The sequence below is a fragment of the Dasypus novemcinctus genome, chromosome 3 (genome assembly GCF_030445035.2).
Source record: "Dasypus novemcinctus isolate mDasNov1 chromosome 3, mDasNov1.1.hap2, whole genome shotgun sequence".
Classification (NCBI taxonomy): Eukaryota; Metazoa; Chordata; class Mammalia; order Cingulata; family Dasypodidae; genus Dasypus; species Dasypus novemcinctus.
In genome coordinates this window covers 100,901,992-100,909,751 of record NC_080675.1, presented here as the reverse complement: position 1 = coordinate 100,909,751, position 7,760 = coordinate 100,901,992, and the positions used below count along the sequence as shown (strand labels likewise).

At 38.1% G+C, this 7,760-nt stretch overlaps 1 pseudogene; it reads left to right on the top strand.

The window, feature by feature from the left end:
• Nucleotides 1–1,209: 1,209 nt before the first annotated feature.
• On the top strand, nt 1,210–2,295 carry LOC131276480 (olfactory receptor 4F21-like; annotated as a pseudogene).
• The last annotated feature ends 5,465 nt before the right edge of the window (nt 2,296–7,760 follow it).

Here is a 7,760-nt window from a genome sequence, read left to right as displayed (position 1 = left end):
CATTGGTCACACTTTGTATTTCAACTTTGGGGGCTTGCTGTGATTTTATTCTAGTAATAGGACAAGAGAGGTGGTGGGAGGTGGGTAAGGAGAAGGATTAGAAATGTCTTGCATGCTACTGAACTCAGGGCATTTCCTTGCATTTTCATCTGGTGAGACAGGATTAATTTCTTCAGGCAAGGTTTGGAAGGCAGATTTCTCAGGGCATATTGGAGGAGGCTTGGCAGTGCATTCTGGAGTTTGACTGGTATGTGCCTCAGGCCTGGGAGGAGGTCCAGACTCCCTGGAGCAGGCCAGAGACTGGACAGGGCAGGCTTTGGTTTGGCTGGTACCCACCCCAGGACTAGAAGTTGTTTCAGACTGGCTAGGGCAGGTTAGAGACTGGATGATACAAGGTTGACAAGGTGTGGTCTGGACAGGGGAGGCCATTGCAGTCTTATCTGGTAAAGTCTCAGCATAATTCAGGGTTCCCATGTCACCACCAATATTATCATCATCCCATATGTCTGCATTCCAAGTCTCTGGATTCCACACTTTACCAATCAATGCCTTCACTTTAAGTGCATAAATCCTGTGCGGTTGAGATTTTAGTTTCCTTTGTAACTCCATTACTCATACAATGAAAATCTGATTTTGAGCCTGTGGCTAAAGGAGACAAAATTTGAAGTCTTTAACTCATCTCTTTCTTTTGTAACAGTATCCAGAGTACCTTGAAGGAACCAGCCAGCATCATCATACTGTTTGACTCCACAAAACTGTGTTAAGGTGTTGAAAACACTCTCACTCAGATCCTTGGTTCTTATTAATGAGGAAGTAGGGGAGTCCAGTGATGATGTTTAGCTTATTTCGATTGTCATCTCGCACAATGGACTATTAGCAGCCATTTCATTACTGAAAAGGGAGTCGTCAATTCCCCTGAGTCCAATTAGAGCAGAAAGCCAATTGCAAAACTCCCAGAACCACTTCAGACACCCCATGTTTAAGATTCTCTTCCTCAAGAACCACTCCTGGTACCAAGCTGTATTAGTCAGAATTCTCTAGGGAAACAGAATCAACAAGATATTTGTCAATAGTATGCAATTTTATGAGTCTCTCACATGACTGTAGGGATGCACAATCCAGGTTCTGCAGGCAGGTTGCAATCAGGGGCTCTGATGAAACCTCAGTGAAGGTTCTTGATGAGTTTTGGGAGACAACGGCCATCCAAAGATGAGGTGGGAAATTCTCACTCAATGCTGGAATCACTTTCCCTTTTAAGGCATTCAACTGATTGGATAAAGCATCACTCATTCTTGATGGCAACCTCCCTGACTGATGTAATTGTAATCAGCTGTCTGTGATTTACCCCTGCAGCAAAGTCAATGGTGTCTAAAGTCCATAAATGTCCCTGTATTACAGTTGGCCCAGTTCTGGCTTGACCAAGCAACTGGGCACAATTACCTGACTGAGCTGAAACATTAAACTCACCATCACAGTTTCATGCTGGGAAATGTTTTAGTTTTTTTGTGATTTTTGATTATCATTTACATTTTCCCCTATGTACTTCCTGCTGGCCAAACTCTCCCTCATTGATGTGGTCTTTTCTTCAATGACAGTCTCCAAAATGATCACAGACCTTTTAAGTGAATATAAAGTAATTTCTTTCTAAGGATGTATGGCACAGTTATGCTTCATTCACGTCATAGGAGGAGTGGAGATATTGCTACTCATAGCCATGGCCTTTGACAGGTACACAGCAGTCTGCAAGCCTCTTCACTACTTGAAAATCATGAGCCCTAAAATATGTGTATCATTTGTTATCACTGCTTGGGTAACTGGAGTGATCCATGCTATGTGTCAAATTCTTATTATCAATTTCCCCTTCTGTGGCCTCAGTAAGATAGACAGGTTTTACTGTGAGTTTCCAAGGATCATAAAACTTTCCTGCACAGATGGGTACAAATATGAGTTTATTGTTGCTGCCAACAGTAAATTCATGACCATGGGCACCTTCTTCTTGCTGATCCTGTCCTCTGTCTTCATTTTAGTCACTGACTGGGAACGTTCTTCATGAGATTTATCCAAGGAATTTGTAACATTGTCAGGACATGTCACTGTGGTTGTTCTTTATTTTACCCCTTATATGTTTATATGTGGAGCTTTTTTTCAGACATCACTTGACAAATACCTGTTTATTGTTGATTTTGCTTATCATGCTTGTCTTGAATCCTGTCATCTATACATTAAGGAATAAAGAACATGAAGATAGCAATGAAACGATTGAGGAAACATGGATATCATTCCCAAATTTGCTGACCAGACCTCTCATTGAAATTCTAGAACTGTACATCCACCTGCCTTTTCAATATCATCAGCTGGGTATCCTGAATTTAGCATGTCCAGGACAGAACATACCATCTCCCTCCATGTAACTTTCTATTTCTATACAGAATTTATTCATCGTAATTATTACAATGGGAAATGTGAATTCACCATACTAAGAGATAAAACATTGGCAGTCAACAGCAATAACTGACATATTACCTTATTTAAATTGTGATCACTTTTAAAATAATAAAGGTTATAATGACTTCTCTTCTGCTTTCTATTTGTCCACATCCTCTCTAGCACTTCTTATTTTCTGTGTGTGTTTTTATTTAATAGCAACTGTTATAATGTGCGTGAAATAGTATTTCTTTGTGGTTTTCATTTGCATTTCCCTGAAGGCTAATTATGTTGAGCATCTTTTCATTTCCTTTCTGGGCATTTGTACATCTTCTTTTGCAAAATGTCTGTTAAAGTCTTTTACCCACTTTTTAATTGGGATGTTTGTCTTTTTATTGTTAAGTTGAAGGATTTCTGTCTGTGTTCTGGATATTAATCCTTTATCAATGTGTGGTTTCCAATTATTTTCTCCCATTGTGAATGGTGTCTTTTTATATTCATGAAAAATACCTTGGAGGACCAAACGTTTTGATTTTGATGAGGTCTCATGTATCTACTTTTTCCTTTTATAACTTGTGCTTTGAAGGTAAAGTCTATGAAAAGCCCAACTTAAGGCACCATAAGTGAGGCCTTCTCACCAATGGCAGCTGCCACTTGGGGAAGCAAGATGTCCAAGGATCTCTGCCAAGATTTCTACCTCTCAGCAGCTGTAGGAAAACCTTGCAGAGGGCTTGTCTCTTACTGGTCATCTCTCAATCTCAGCAGCTCCACCTTCTTCTGGAGTCTAGCTGTAACCTAGCAGACATATGGATCATGTCTCCTTAAGTCTCAGCTCTTTGAGTCTTTCAGTGAATTATCTTTGTGCAGCTCAATCATGAGCAAAACCTTTCTCTCACATGGCAGGTGCAAATATATGGCTTCCTTTTCCTGTGTCAGTGTTTCCATTTTTATCATACCCTGCAAGATGGCAGAGACCCAACCAGAGTCATGCCTAAGTGACATAGTCCAATTGAAAGGCTGTTTACCAACAGGAATGGTTGATTCACAAACATACTCTTTCTCCATTTGGGTTTCATAAAATAACTTCAAACTGCCACATGTAGGGAAGTAACTCAGGTTTTCATTTATGAGTAATATAAGTCCCTCATTAAATATGTTCTTTACAGTCTGTTCCTCTGTAAAAGTTACTATTAAGAGAAGAAAAAAAAGAGAACTTAACTTTGAGAAAATATTTGCAAAACCTATATCTGACAAAATAATTATATCCAAAATGTATAATGAAACCTTACAACTCGGGAAACAACTCAAGGAAACAATTCAATTAAAAATTGGCAAATGATCTGAGCAGACTCTTCCACACACAAAAAAAAGATATATACACGACAAATGTATATTAAAAGGTTTTCAACATTAGACACCATAAGGAAATTTTAAAATCAAGCAATGAATCTCCATGTACTGCTACACAACTATTAGAAAACCTAAAATCCGAAACACTAACACCACCAAATTTTGGTGAAGATGTGGACTAACACAGGTGCTCATTCATTGTGGGCAGAAAATGGAAATTGTACAGAACTGTGTAGAACATTTTGGCCGTTTCTTGCAAAGCTAAGCATAATCTTTCCATAGGATCCAGCAATCTTGCTCTTAGGTACTTAATCAAACATGCTGAAATCACATATCCATACCTAAATCTGTTCATAAATGTTTATAGCAGCTTTATTCATTATTGCCCAAATTGGAAGTAACCAAGATGTCCTTCAATAGACAAAGGTATAAACAACCAATAGCACATCTAAAAAATGGAATATTATTCAGCATGCAAAGAAAAGAGGTCTCAAACCATGGAAGTACCTACATGGAAAATGCATACTGTTAAGTGAAAGAGGCCAGTTTGAACAGGCTATATACTGTATGATTCCAAATATATGGTATTCTGGAAAAGGCAAAACAAAAACATCAGCAGTATCCAGTGGTTCAGGAAGAGGGAAGGGAATGAATTGGGAGAGGATAGGATATTTTTATGGCAGTTAAGGTATTCTGTATGTTATCTAATGGTGAATAAATAGCACTATGAATTTGCCAAAACCCATAGAATTCTAGAACACAAAGACTGAATGCTAATTTTAAACCATGGGCTTTAATCTATAATATGTCAATATTGGTTCATAAATTTTAACATATGTCTTACTCTATTATGCTACCCTTGATTTTGCCTACTATGACATTATGAGAGAGCAGTATTTCATGAAAAAGAAAACTATAGAGAAATAAAATATAATTTCATGTTAAGCATAGTAAAGCAAAATCCATACTCAAGAAATATTGGATTTTTTTTTTTAGAAATGAATTGAAAACTCAATTATAAGGGAAGGAAAGGAAGAAAGGAAAGCCAACCTACAAATATATTTCCATTCACAGATACCTTTCCTTGAAAATCTTGGGTACAGTTTGAGTGAGAATGTTTCATGTGACCCTGCCTTCCTCCTCACTTCAAATTGTAAGTTATTTTAATATAACAACCAATTTTAAATGCTTTTCATTCTCACAGTTCCTGGCACATGCACACAGGTGGCAAGTCAATAAAAGTTTATTTAAAGGCCTATCCATGTGTATTAGTCAACCAAAGGGGTATTGATACAAAACACCAGAAATCTGTTGGCTTCTATAAAGGGTATTTATTTGGGGTAAAAGCCTCAAGAATGCAGCCCATAAATCATAAGTTACTTTCATCACTAAAGTCTATTTCCATGCCAACATCTGGTAGGGTTCAGGCTTCCTAGGTCCCTCTTTTCCCAGGTCTTGTTACTCTTGGGGCTTAGGTCCTCTGTTTTCTTCACAAGGCCAGCTGTAGATTATGAAGCTCTCTAGGCTTTGCCTCTCCCCACAAGGTCAGATATAAACTGTCAGGTGAATGGCTCTGTCTCTCCTCCCAGGGTTTCTGCCATATCTAAGGAGCCATATCTATTCCTTAGTATTATTCTCCTGATTCAGGTCCTCTCTTCCCAGGGCTTGCTTCCTTTCCTCTGTGTGCTTCATTCCCAAGGCTCCATCCAGCTCAGGACTCCAGCATAAAACTCCAACATCAAAACTCCAACATCAAAATCTCCAACTCTGTCCTTTGCTATGGCTTTTATCTGCTCTACTGATGTGGCCCAATCAAAGCCCTAATCATAATTTAATCATGCCCAGATACAGACCAGTTTACAAACATAATCCAATATCTACTTTTGGAATTCATAGCTATATTAAACTGCTACACCATGAATCTCTCTCTTAAACATAGTAAGCCACATTTTTATGTGGTGTGGTGCTGGGACAATTCCCAAACCCAAGGCACTCTCCCCAGACACCTCTTCTTCAATCTGACTGTCCAGTGTACATACTTATTGACACAAACTCTCAAATCACACAGTTTCATCTTTGTCTGTTATTGTGATCTCATATTTGCCCTCCAAATTCCAATCATCAATTTCAAAGGTACAAAGAAACAATGCATAAAAAACACTTCTTAGATTTCTGAGAAAAGGGCATCAATATAGGTAAGCACTGCCTAGCTCTTTCTTAAAAAATGCCAGAGAGGGAGCAAAATCCTGCCCAAGTGAGCTGTTCTGGGAATCCACATGCAGAAGGATTTAGGGCATCAATCTGGAGGAAGTTGAACAAAGTGATAAAAAGCCCAAAGGGAAACCATGAGTTGCTCACCCCTGTAGCTGGAAATAGCAGGCTGCTAATCCCCATCCTCAAGACAAATAGCCTCTGTGGACCTCCTGGTTCTCACCAGTCAGCTGAGTGGGAAGACGCATTCCCTGAGAGGAAGAAGTATCTGGTTAAGTGAGGAGAGGGGTTTCTTTTCTGTGGGTTTGGATACCTGAACTCACTTTGAATCTCAGCGAAGTACCACCTGGCACTGAGGTGGCCCTGGGTAGAGAGGAGGGGGGAATCTGCTCAGGTAAGCTGTCACACCCAGCTGCCCTGGGAGAGAGGAGCTTGTTCAGAGAGGGGATGGAGAAGTCACCTAACTAGCCTGGTAGCTGAAAACTTTTAAAAGTCCAACTCGCCTAAAGAAAACAGAGTCAGGAAGAGCCCACTACATTTTTAAAAGCTTATCTAGTCTATATAGCTGCTGTGGTGAGTGGACAATTTCCTACCTTGTGTGGAGAAGGTTGCTGGTTTAAGTTCCAGTACCTCCTAAGAGAAAAGACCCAGGGAGGTATAAGGCATGCAACTAGTACCTTATGATAGGGAACTCATAGAATTAGTTTCTACTGGTTTTTTTTTTTTTGGGGGGGGGTCTTTCTTTTTCCTTTATTTTATTCACTAAAACTAGATTGTTGCTTCTTCATTGCTGTTTTCTTTCTTGTTTTTGTTTTCCCTTTGTTTCCTTTTTTCTTCTTTTACTTATTTTGTCAACCTGCTTTCTTTCGTTCCTTCATTTTTCTGTGTTCTGAATTCTGTTGCTTTTCTTCCATTCCACCACTTCTTGTTTGGTCTTCATTTCTGCTTTTTCTCACTCTCTCCTTTTTTCCCCCTTTACTTCTATTCTCATTCGTCTGGCCTTTTAAATCTTTCTATTTTTTTGGTCTCTATTTTGTTTCTTGTTTTATTTTTTTTCCTCCTGCTCTGGCATTTTAATTCATTCTATTTTTTTCCCCTCTCTATTCAGTTTCTTATTTTATTTTATTTTTTCTATTCCACCACTTTTTATTTTTATTCCTTTGTATTTTTGAGGTTTTTAATTCATATTATTTATTTTCCAAGCCTTGAACAGTTTCTTTTCTAACTTTTCTTTATTATTATTACTATGATTCTTTATCTCTTCCTATGTCTTTCATTTTCTCTGGTCCTAATATTTTTTTCCAAGGGAAAAACAGACAACAGCAAAGATGTAAAATAATGGGAACCAAATATCAAAAATTAACCTCACCACATACAAAAAAATTAGCAAAATAAAACCCTAGAGTAGAAATAGAAGCTAACCAACAAACAAGTTCATCAAGATACAAAAAAAAAAAATGCCCAGACAATAACAAAAAATTATGTCATATTAAGAAATAAAAGACATGACCCAGTCTAATGAACATAAAAAAAAGAAAAACAGGAAGAGATGAAGAATGTGGAACAATGAATCAAGGACAATCAAACAAATATCGTGAATCAACATAATGCAGTGAAGGAAGAAATAAAAGATATTAGGAACACACTGGGGGAACATACTGAAGAATTTGTAAATATTCACAAAAAGATAATGGAACTAAAGGTAAGGAATGGCACAATGCAAGAAATCAAAAATACACTAGAAGCATAGCAGATTTGAACAGGCAGAGAAAAGA